Source organism: Centroberyx gerrardi, chromosome 22 (assembly GCF_048128805.1).
Source record: "Centroberyx gerrardi isolate f3 chromosome 22, fCenGer3.hap1.cur.20231027, whole genome shotgun sequence".
Taxonomy (NCBI): Eukaryota; Metazoa; Chordata; class Actinopteri; order Beryciformes; family Berycidae; genus Centroberyx; species Centroberyx gerrardi.
In genome coordinates, this window is record NC_136018.1 from 3,703,685 (window position 1) to 3,715,101 (window position 11,417).

Below are 11,417 nucleotides of genomic sequence, written 5' to 3' on the forward strand. Positions count from 1 at the left end.
ATTGTATAAGACATATAGTATTTGTATATTACTGGTCTGTTGTTGTTTTTATTGATATATTGACTCATTGACACTGCTTCATGCCCATTGCCTTCTTGGACTAGAGGACCACAAGGGAAATAAGTCTTGGATTTTCTTGTGTTTTATCCTGGATTGTTCTATAATCAGGTGCATTACATTATATTCTATGTATGTAACTTGTTTTAAAACGATCAAATAAATCAAATGAAATAAAAAAACAGTCTTCTAATAAACTGCCTATCTAATCTAATCAAATGAAATACATTTACAGTTTATTTGCAGCATGTTCAGTATACACAGTGAAATGAATCAACAGTATTTTCATTCCAGTATATGCAGTGCAGATGCAGTAAATGTCTTTTCCTCAAGCCTATGAACCAGACGCTTGGCCCTGTGTGCACCTCCTGACTAGACTCAAATATTGATTTTTCACAGTGCCAAACACTGGTAGGAGTAAGGGAAAATACGTACATTGTCATGCAGTTATTCTCTGTCTCAGGAGCAGCGGACAGACTGCAGTAAAGAAACATCAATTGTGCTGATCTGGTTTGGCTTCGCTGATCATTTGAAAGCGGTTTGTGATCCTGTAGATCTATAGGTACAGCATGGCACTAACACTGGGAGGGTTAGGGGTTCAATTCTCTGTGTAGTGGAATAGGTAGAGCATGACTGTAACACTGCCAGGATTAGCAAATTCATTTCCACCGGGGCCAGCCATGCTAACAGTTTATTAAAGGGTAACTTCGGTATTTTTCAACCTGGACCCTATTTCCCCATCTTTTTGTGTCTAAGTGACTAAAGGGGACAACAATTTTTGAAATTGGTCCAGTATTGAGCGAGATCGCTTCAGTCGGCAGCCGCGAAACGAGCTGCAATGTAATCCGACGGGGCAAATCGCACCGTCAATGTACGTCCACTAAAAGTTCTTGTTTTTGCCACTGACAGGCTCAGATTGTTATTATAAGTGTCTGACAACATTATGGAAAGGATCCTACAGAGAAATGAAACGTTTTTCTTTACCTTTCGCTTGATCCGGTCTGTGTGTAACCAAGTCTCGCTCCAGTCTCGCGAGAGTTGAGTTGTTGCAGGAAGTTACACACAGACCGAATTTCAAAAATTGTTGTCCCCTTTAGTCAGACACAAAAAGATGGGAAAATAGGGTCCAGGTTGAAAAATACCATTGTACCATAATTCATTGTACTGCAAGGCATTTTGGGTAAGTGTCCAGCATATAGCATATGAGTATAGAAACATTGTTATTGAAACACTTCACTGAGATCTTAGGTTTATTGACGAATCCTATTACTTATTTTAATGCTTATCTGCGATTGGTTGACAAGCTTGAGGATCTAAATATACAGAGTGGCACTTTATGCAGAGATGCAGCTTAAAAGAGGAAGTTAGAGATGTACCATCTTATTTGTAAGTAGGGAATAAATTTGCACTTATAAGATTTAGAGCTATTTGCAGATAAAGAACATTACACGAGAGCCATGAGGAATATGAGATAGCGACACTCCAAAAAAAGACAAAAAACTGCAGCCATAAAGCCATCATGAAGGCTTTATGCTGAAACTAAAAAATAAAACAACTGGTAAACTGAGACCAGGTCTTGCTGCTATCCCATGTTCCTCAGGGCTTCCCTCATGTTTTAATGATGGCAGAGCTTCCAGCCAAAAGGGGCTACAAGAGGAAGCTCACCTGCTGTACGTTTCAAAGAACATGACATGTGCCACGATGATTTGATGGCCGCTTTCCCGAGTGCATTACAGTATGTGTGTGCATGCAAGTTCCAGCCGTGCTCTCACCGCATGCACGGCTGGGTTGCATGTCTGCGAGCGGCTCTCTGTCACGCAGAGCTGCATGTCTTCACCTCGGATGTTCTTTCTTAAGCGTTTAATGTTCAACCTGCAGCTCCAGGTGGGTGAGAGGCCAGAGACCACGGGACTCACAAGAGCGTCCTCTCACTGCTGTGTGTATGTGTCAGGGTTCGGGACAATTCATGTTCATCAATTCATCACGAACTCATCAGTTCCAATTCAGCTGAGGAATTTGAATTTGAATTTGAAGAAACCTACAGAAAACAGAATTGGAATTTCAGGAATTTGAATTTAATTCAATGAAATTCTGTGAAATTCCATGTTTTTATGTTTTTTTTTCTTACCATATATCTGAGATTACGTGTAGTGTTATTTAATATCAATACTGCATATCATAAAATGTTAAAGGTTCCTTTCAGGTGATATTTGATACAGAACATGTAATCGTAATACAAACATTATGATTTAATGTATTCGATTTGCTTTTTAATTGATTCATAATGTTTGATTTATAATGTTTAGCGACTTGAGACAAACTCTCTTAGAAGTGGAATGTCATGGAATTTTTAAGGAATTCAATTCTGTTTCCTGATTGATTCCAATTCAATTCACTTTCTGTTTCCTTAGAGCTGGGTGACATTCACATTCACACTCCAACCCTGGGAATTTAAAATAGGAATTTACCATGCATTCTCGTTTAAATACATGAATGGCCCCCATATACCCCCTGGTATATGACCTAACATATCCTAACATATTTGGTTGACACTCTTATTCAATGTGGCTTATAGTTCAGTAAGTTTATACATTTTTAGCACTGGTTGCCTCAGTGGAAACTAAGCCTCTAAACTTGACAGCGTTAGTACTAAGCTCTAGCCATCAAGCCTTTGACCACCAAAGGCCCCAAACATCAAGGACGCAGCAAAGTGCATGAGACATTATAACACAGAGCCAGATCACAGGATGCACATTGTTTACATTTTTCAATTCAGTATCAGAAAATTGCGGAGGAGAGTTTGGAGGAGAACAAATTTTGTTTTGAGGAAAACACGGAAATCTTTCTTTGAAGACGAAACAAGATAGGGGTTTATTTAACACCCGCAGATATCCATCAGGAGAGTCAGATCCTCGTCTGCTCAGCCTCTGTGGCTCGACGAACGAAAGAAGGCTGGTAAACAAACGCTCCCGCGGGGCTTTGCTGGATTGGCAGCTCAATAAGAACGCTATCACGGTGACAACGCTCAACACCGTGCCCATATCCCAATCCAACCCCGCTTTGACAAATACTTCATATCAAGCCACCCTCAACACTTGGATCGCTTTCTGCCGTGTTCCTTCGCTGCTTTTCTATTTGTAGAAAGCAACATTCATTGTAAGGGTCCCGGATGCCTAATATGCTGCGTGCCAAGTCCAATTTGTCAGATCCGTTTTGTGCCATCATGCCTGACAGTTTTTCTGTTTTTGGTTTTTTTTTATTTTCAGAGCAGCAAGAAGCTTTTCCTCTCTTGGGATGCTGCGAACAACCACCCAAATTGGTCATTGAGAGGTAGATGGAGAGAGTAGCAGGGTGGCAGGGTCAGCTGGGTGGGGGGTTTCACTTAGCCGGGCTCAGACGTAACCCGTCGCCTTTGACAACTGTAGTTAACGCCTCTCGGATCACATCAATCCTCCCACTCTCCTCCTTTCACTTCACATGTGTAGGCACCAGGATGAAGGTGTCTGTCAATGCTATTAATAATAAAAAAGTATAAAGCAGGCTGGGCTGTTTTTGCACGATACGCGGACGTTTTTATTGATTTTATTGGATCAAATAAGCCTTGGATGTACAGAATGGAAAGCTGTTCGCTGCCTTAAAGAGTAACACAGCCGCAAACCCAAATCTGTGGTGAAGCCTGACACTTAATGGTGAAAAGTAGGGGCATGAACTGGCCATCTGCTATTGGCTGATCTTTGGTGCCAGGTGATGTCACCTGCTACAGAGTACAACAGGTGGTGACATCACCTGGCATCAAAGAGGTTTGGGCTTTAGTTACTCTTTAAAAACTACTTTGAATGACACAAAAAAGATTGCAATTTTTTTTCAACTTGGTAGATTACAGAGGAGGAATATCTTTTCTTCACATCAATCAAAACATCCACAATTTATTCTTTAAAAATTACCGATGTTATGTATTCTCTATCAATAATCACAGTGCCATGAGTAGTGTATGCTAAGACTCATTCTTCTGGCACACAGCCGAGTTTTGAAGATGTATTTCTGCTCCTCTGTCATGTCTCTGTCATCTTTGATAGACAAATACTTGCTATCCTTTATTAATCCTATATATATCCCATATATTTCTTTTGTGTGTGAGTCCTTTTACCACTGTGTCGCTCTATTTGCTATTCTCTCCAGGGGCTGGGAGCGGTGAGGGATTAAGTTCTGCTTTAGATTGGTGGCTCCGGGAAATAGCTGTCATATATCAAATACGTGTAAAGTAATAATCTGTGACATAAATTCACCAATTGATATAACACAATAGTGATTCAGCCTATAGCTAGTTCATGAAAGCTTTTACATTTTCTGTTTTTCTGTTCCATTTCACGTGGTGTCTGGTAGGTCTTTCCCGGGGAAAAAAAATCCTCTGCACATGAAGCGATGCGTTTCTGGCAACGGCAACAGCGATTTATTTAGAAGAACTGGGTAGTTAGCATGAGCAGCGATAGCCACCATGGCTGAACAGACAAAGAAAAGAGAAACTCAGGCTGCGGTCGAATAGTCCAAAAAATACGTCCTAACTCCTATTCCTAACCACTTTTCCTTGACCTCGTTGGAAAACGTCATGAGGTCAAGGAAAGATGTGAAGGAGAATTCATAAGGACTTAGGAAAAGACAACGGCGGTGCTAAGAGAATCCGACTGCACTTACACTAGGCTACGTAATTATGCGACGGCGGATGTTAATGACGTGGGTCTGCCGTGGTGAAACTACAATGTTCTGAATATGGATTACTAAAAGCATCTTAGATACTTCGCCCCGTATAAGCCTATGCATATAATAGCTTAAGAACCACCACACAACTCAGTAAACACCTTGAAATGTTGACTTGATTGTGCTTTGAAGTTGTTATGGCTGATACAGGCCTGTATTAAGGCAAGGGTTTCAGCATCTGTGACTGAAGTAAAATTAATTAATGATATTCCTAAAGGCCGGCAATACAACAACGCTCACAATGAAGAAATAACTCATGCAAACTGAGCATAGGTTATGGCATAAGATGGAAAATGCTTAATAAGCAACGGTAACTTGCATGATGATCTGCGTCCCTTGTCGGTCATGATCGTTTGTTTTCGTGAACGGCCGAATGGGTGCGTCGCTTTAAATGTTGCTGCCGCAAGGAATTGTGGGTCGGCATTATCTCCTTTCCTTTCGTAAAGCATGGTCCAGTGTATCCTATGCTAAAGGAGCTAAGTAAGGAAGCACTGAAGCACCTTTCCTTAGCATTTAGAGAATTCGAACAGCTCTTATCATGGCTGCCACTTAGATACTTCCGGGTCATTTCACTCAGTTAGGAGCCTTCCTAAGCAAAAAAGACTATTCGACCGCAGCCCCAAACTGCATCAACAGAAAATCCAAGCTCCGCCCACGCTGTTTGATTGACAGGTGATCTCTGGGAAGTGCAGTGCAGAAACGCCACAGCTAACAAAGACGGAGACAGGATGAACTACTAAACTAAGGCTACGTTACCAGTGTGCGCGGCTAAGTGTGAAGGAAGAAGCAAGAGTCAAGTTACTGTAGTGTGAAGCTGTGCGAGACGCTGATGCCGCTCAGGAGACGCTCTGTTCACACGGCAGAGACCCTGACGGCAAGAAGCTCATGTTCTGCTGCAGCTTAAAGAGATAAAGCGGAAACAACCCATCACTGCACTGATGAGCCCGGCTGAAAGAGGGACGAGCGGCGAAAGGCAAGGAAGGAAAAAAAGAGGGAGGAAAGGGAAGTCTTTGCAAGTAGAGAGAGAGAGAGAGAGACAGACTGTGTGTGCAGGCGTGTGAGAGATGGAGAGAGAGAGAGACAGGGAGAGAGAGAAAGTGAGAGAGAGAGAGAGACGTGTAGGACTGCAGGAAGAATGAGAGATGATAGAAAGAGAGAGAGAGAAAGACTAGGAGTGAGAGAGAGAAAGGAGATAGAATATGTGTTGAGTTGCAGGAAGAATGAAAGGGATGGAAGAGGCAGAGAGAGAGAGAGAGAGAGAGAGAGAGAGGCATGTGTAGGACTGCAGGAAGAATGAGAAAGATGACAGAAAGAGAGAGAGAGAGAGAGAGAGAGAGAGAGAGAGAGAGAAAGACAAGGAGTGAGAGAGAGAGAAACAAGGAGATAGAATATGTGTTGAAATGCAGGAATAAAGAAAGGGATGGAAGAGGCAGAGAGAGAGAGAGAGTAAGAGAGAGAGAGAGAGGAAGAAAGAGAGGCATGTGTAGGACTGCAGGAAGAATGAGAGATGATAGAAAGAGAGAGAGAAAGACTAGGAGTGAGAGAGAGAAAGGAGATAGAATGTGTTGAGTTGCAGGAAGAATGAAAGAAATGGAAGAGGCAGAGAGAGAAAGAGAGAGAGAGAGGAAGAAAGAGAGGCATGTGTAGGACTGCAGGAAGAATGAGAGATGATAGAAAGAGAGAGAGAAAGACTAGGAGTGAGAGAGAGAAAGGAGATAGAATGTGTTGAGTTGCAGGAAGAATGAAAGAAATGGAAGAGGCAGAGAGAGAAAGAGAGAGAGAGAGGAAGAAAAAGAGGCATGTGTAGGACTGCAGGAAGAATGAGAAAGATGAAGGAAAGAGAGAGAGAGGGAGAGAGAGAGAGAGAGAGAGAGAGAGAGGGAGATAGAATATGTGTTGAACTGCAGGAAGAATGAAAGGGATGGAAGAGGCAGAGAGAGAGAGTAAGAGAGAGAGAGAGAGAGGAAGAAACAGAGGCATGTGTAGGACTGCAGGAAGAATGAGAAAGATGACAGAAAGAGAGAGAGAGAAAGACAAGGAGTGAGAGAGAGAGTGAGAGAGAGAGGGAGATAGAATATGTGTTGAACTGCAGGAAGAATGAAAGGGATGGAAGAGGCAGAGAGAGAGAGTAAGAGAGAGAGAGAGAGAGGAAGAAACAGAGGCATGTGTAGGACTGCAGGAAGAATGAGAAAGATGACAGAAAGAGAGAGAGAGAAAGACAAGGAGTGAGAGAGAGAGTGAGAGAGAGAGGGAGATAGAATATGTGTTGAACTGCAGGAAGAATGAAAGGGATGGAAGAGGCAGAGAGAGAGAAAGAGAGAGAGGGTGAATGAAAGTGTGTGTGTGTGTGTGTGTGTGTGTGTGTGTGAGAGAGAGAGAGAGAGAGAGAGAGAGAGAGAGAGAGAAAGACGTGTAGCCTACTGCAGGAAGAATTAGAGAAATAATAGAAAGAGAGAGAGAAAGACTGAGAGGAGCGAGAGAGAGAAAGGAGATAGAATATGTGTTGAACTGCAGGAAGAATGAAAGGGATGGAAGAGGCAGAGAGAGAGAGAGAGTAAGAGAGAGAGAGAGGGAGGAAGAAAGAGAGGCATGTGTAGGACTGCAGGAAGAATGAGAAAGATGACAGAAAGAGAGAGAGAAAGACAAGGAGTGTGTGAGAGAGAGAGAGGGAGAGAGAGAGAGAGAGAAAGAGATAGAATGTGTTGAACTGCAGGAAGAATGAAAGGGATGGAAGAGGCAGAGAGAGAGAAAGAGAGAGAGAGGGTGAATGAAAGTGTGTGTGAGAGAGAGAGAGAGAGAGTGAGAGTGAGAGAGAGGAAGAAAGAGAGGCATGTGTAGGACTGCAGGAAGAATGAGAAAGATGACAGAAAGAGAGAGAAAGACAAGGAGTGAGAGAGAGAGAGAGAGAGAGAGAGGGCGATAGAATATATGTTGAACTGCAGGAAGAATGAAAGGGATGGAAGAGGCAGAGAGAGAGAGAGTAAGAGAGAGAGAGAGAGAGTAAGAGAGAGAGAGAGGCATGTGTAGGACTGCAGGAAGAATCAGAAAGAGAGAGAGAGAGAAAGAGAGAGAGAGAGAGAGAGAGAGAGAGAGAGAGAAAGGAGATAGAATATGTGTTGAACTGCAGGAAGAATGAAAGGGATGGAAGAGGCAGAGAGAGAGAGAAAGAGTAAGGGAGAGAGAGAGAAAGAGAGAGAGGGTGAATGAAAGTGTGTGTGTGTGTGTGTGTGAGAGAGAGAGAGAGAGAGAGAGAGAGAGAAAGACGTGTAGCCTACTGCAGGAAGAATTAGAGAAATAATAGAAAGAGAGAGAGAAAGACTGAGAGGAGCGAGAGAGAGAAAGGAGATAGAATATGTGTTGAACTGCAGGAAGAATGAAAGGGATGGAAGAGGCAGAGAGAGAGAGAGTAAGAGAGAGAGAGAGAGAGTAAGAGAGAGAGAGAGGCATGTGTAGGACTGCAGGAAGAATCAGAAAGAGAGAGAGAGAGAAAGAGAGAGAGAGAGAGAGAGAGAGAGAGAGAGAGAGAGAAAGGAGATAGAATATGTGTTGAACTGCAGGAAGAATGAAAGGGATGGAAGAGGCAGAGAGAGAGAGAAAGAGTAAGGGAGAGAGAGAGAAAGAGAGAGAGGGTGAATGAAAGTGTGTGTGTGTGTGTGTGTGTGTGTGTGTGAGAGAGAGAGAGAGAGAGAGAGAGAAAGACATGTAGTCTACTGCAGGAAGAATTAGAGAAATAATAGAAAGAGAGAGAGAAAGACTGAGAGGAGCGAGAGAGAGAAAGGAGATAGAATATGTGTTGAACTGCAGGAAGAATGAAAGGGATGGAAGAGGCAGAGAGAGAGAGAGTAAGAGAGAGAGAGAGAGAGTAAGAGAGAGAGAGAGGCATGTGTAGGACTGCAGGAAGAATCAGAAAGAGAGAGAGAGAGAAAGAGAGAGAGAGAGAGAGAGAGAGAGAGAGAGAGAGAGAAAGGAGATAGAATATGTGTTGAACTGCAGGAAGAATGAAAGGGATGGAAGAGGCAGAGAGAGAGAGAGTAAGAGAGAGAGAGAGAGAGGGAGGAAGAAAGAGAGGCATGTGTAGGACTGCAGGAAGAATCAGAAAGAGAGAGAGAGAGAGAGAGAGAGAGAGAGAGAGAGAGAAAGGAGATAGAATATGTGTTGAACTGCAGGAAGAATGAAAGGGATGGAAGAAGAAGAGAGAGTAAGAGAGAGAGAGAGAGAGAGATAAAGAGAGGATCAGAGAGAGAAAGCCCGGCGGCGGTGTGGGTCTGTATATACGTCTCGCTCCTCTAACTCCACATGTCAAACGGGTTGGACCTGCTCCTCTCTCCCTGGGCCAGGGGTCCGCCCGCCTTTTCCGCCCCTCAATTTCCAGCAGAGCGGAGTGTGTTTTTCCACTTGGCATTAGGGGATGATTCACCGGGTCCGCCGCGGTTTACCCTCGGCAGGATTAGAGCTAGAAGGCTTCTTATTAACTTCTACCGTTTGAGCTCCTCGTCCGCTAGACGGAGCGGCGGGGCTTAAGACAAATTACCCCCACAGTGCCTCCGGATGGCGCTCCTCCGGTCTGGAGCTGGCCTGGGAGAGGGGGGGGAGGGGGCGGCCCGGCAGGCGGCGAGCGGGGGCAAATGGGATAGCGGGGAGGAGGAGGAGGAGGATGTGTGTGAGGGTGAGTGGGTGTAAAGTTCGGGGGGTTGGAGGGGTTGGAGGAGTTTAATTCAGGCGGCGGGACGGGGCAAAGTGTGAGGAAAAGGGCGCCGGGGAGGGAAGAGACTCCGGGACGGGAGCTGTATACGATGACAAATGCTCCTGACAAGAGCTTTTGTGGCGAGGAGTGATGGGAATAAGGTCACAGCGAGCGCAGATCCTTCACATCTTTGAGGAAAAAGTGCGACTGGAGGAGTTTGGTGACTTAGAGAATAATACTTTCGGCTTTTTTTGGTAGAATAATTAAGCCCTATAAGCCTCGGTCATAACGTGTAAGTTTCTTTCACTCAGAGACTCATTCCCAGATGTGAGCAGAAACCGAAGGGAACGCGTGACAAATGAACCCCCGAAGCCTTGCCGATTGCAAGTGTGATTTTCAGGTGCTGATGAGGAAATTGGGGATACGTTGCAGGCTAGAGAGACACGGAGACTGTGCAAAGCTTCTTGCAGAATGTTAAATGTTAAGACAAAGACAGGCGAATCAGGGCAAAATCACCGGTGTGTAATTGGAGCTCTCTGCTCAGTATGCATGGGATAGGAACGCACTTAAGTGGAACCTGAAATCCTGGGAATATTATAGGCCCATCTTCTGTACAATTTCACTCTTGATTGCCACCCAGCAGGTAAGCCAGAGCCACTGATTGCAGTGTTATTTCTTTTTTATTTGTTTTCACTTTCTTTTAATTCACATTGGATATGGATTCAAAGCAGTGGAAAATGTAATATCGGGTACGTTATTGCTTAGATTTTCTTTTCCTCGACCTCTCTTCTCCTCACTTCCCTTCCCCTCCATCTACTCTCCTTTCCTTTGCTTTCCTTTCCTTTCCTTTCCTTTTCTGTCCTCTCCTCTCCTCTCCCACTTCTGATCTCCTTTCCTTTCCTTTCCTTTCCTTTCCTTTTCTGTCCTCTCCTCTCCTCTCCCACTTGTGATCTCCTTTCCTTTCCTTTTCTTTCCTTTCCTGTCTTCTCCTTTCCTTTCCTCTCCCACTTGTGATCTCCTTTCCTTTCCTCTAACCTGTTCTCCTCTCTCCTTTCCTTTTCTGTCCTCTTTTCTCCTCTCATCTCCTTTCCCACTTCTGATCTCCTTTCCTTTCCTGTCTTCTCCTTTCCTTTCCTCTTCCATGTATGATCTCCTTTCCTTTCCTTTCCTGTCTTCTTTTCTCCTCTCCTCTTCCACATCTGATTTCCTTTCCTTTCCTTTCCTGTCTTCTTTTCTCCTCTCCTCTTCCACATCTGATCTCCTTTCCTTTCCTTTCCTTTCCTTTCCTTTCCTCTAACCTGCCCTCCTCTCCTCTGTTCACTTCTCCTCTCAATCATTTGGGCTGCTTTTGACTGACACAAGCAATTAAGAAGAGCCACTTGTTTATAATTGATTGATTTCTATTGGCAAATGTGTCATTCCCTCATATAAATGTTATTGTGAAAACAGTGAGATGGAACGATATGTGAGGCGCTCCCAGGCTCCGGGCTCAGGTACGGCAGGCGGCGAGGGGGGATGAGCTTTTAATCAACGCTAAGCATTATCGCCGCAAAACAAAATAAGTCAAGCAAATTAAGCACTTTGAGGGAAACTGTAATGAAAAGTGAATCATCTGCAATAACACTTTGGAGGACAATTCAGCATATGATTGCAAATTTAAATAGCTACTTTATCTTTTGAAGGGCTTACATTTCTGTCATGCTTCAGGGGAATGCATAATGTTCCCCGCCGCCAAAAGAGGCACTTTATTATTCCAAACTACGCTGAAAATTTTTGCCACCAAGATGTTGCAAAAGGATCATCTCTCTCCTTGCATCAGTGTTGTGAATACAGCAGAGACTATTTTCTCATATCTGGATGATTTAAGGACAGAAGAACAACGATATTTTTCCCTTTTTATTACCAAGAATACAAAAAATAT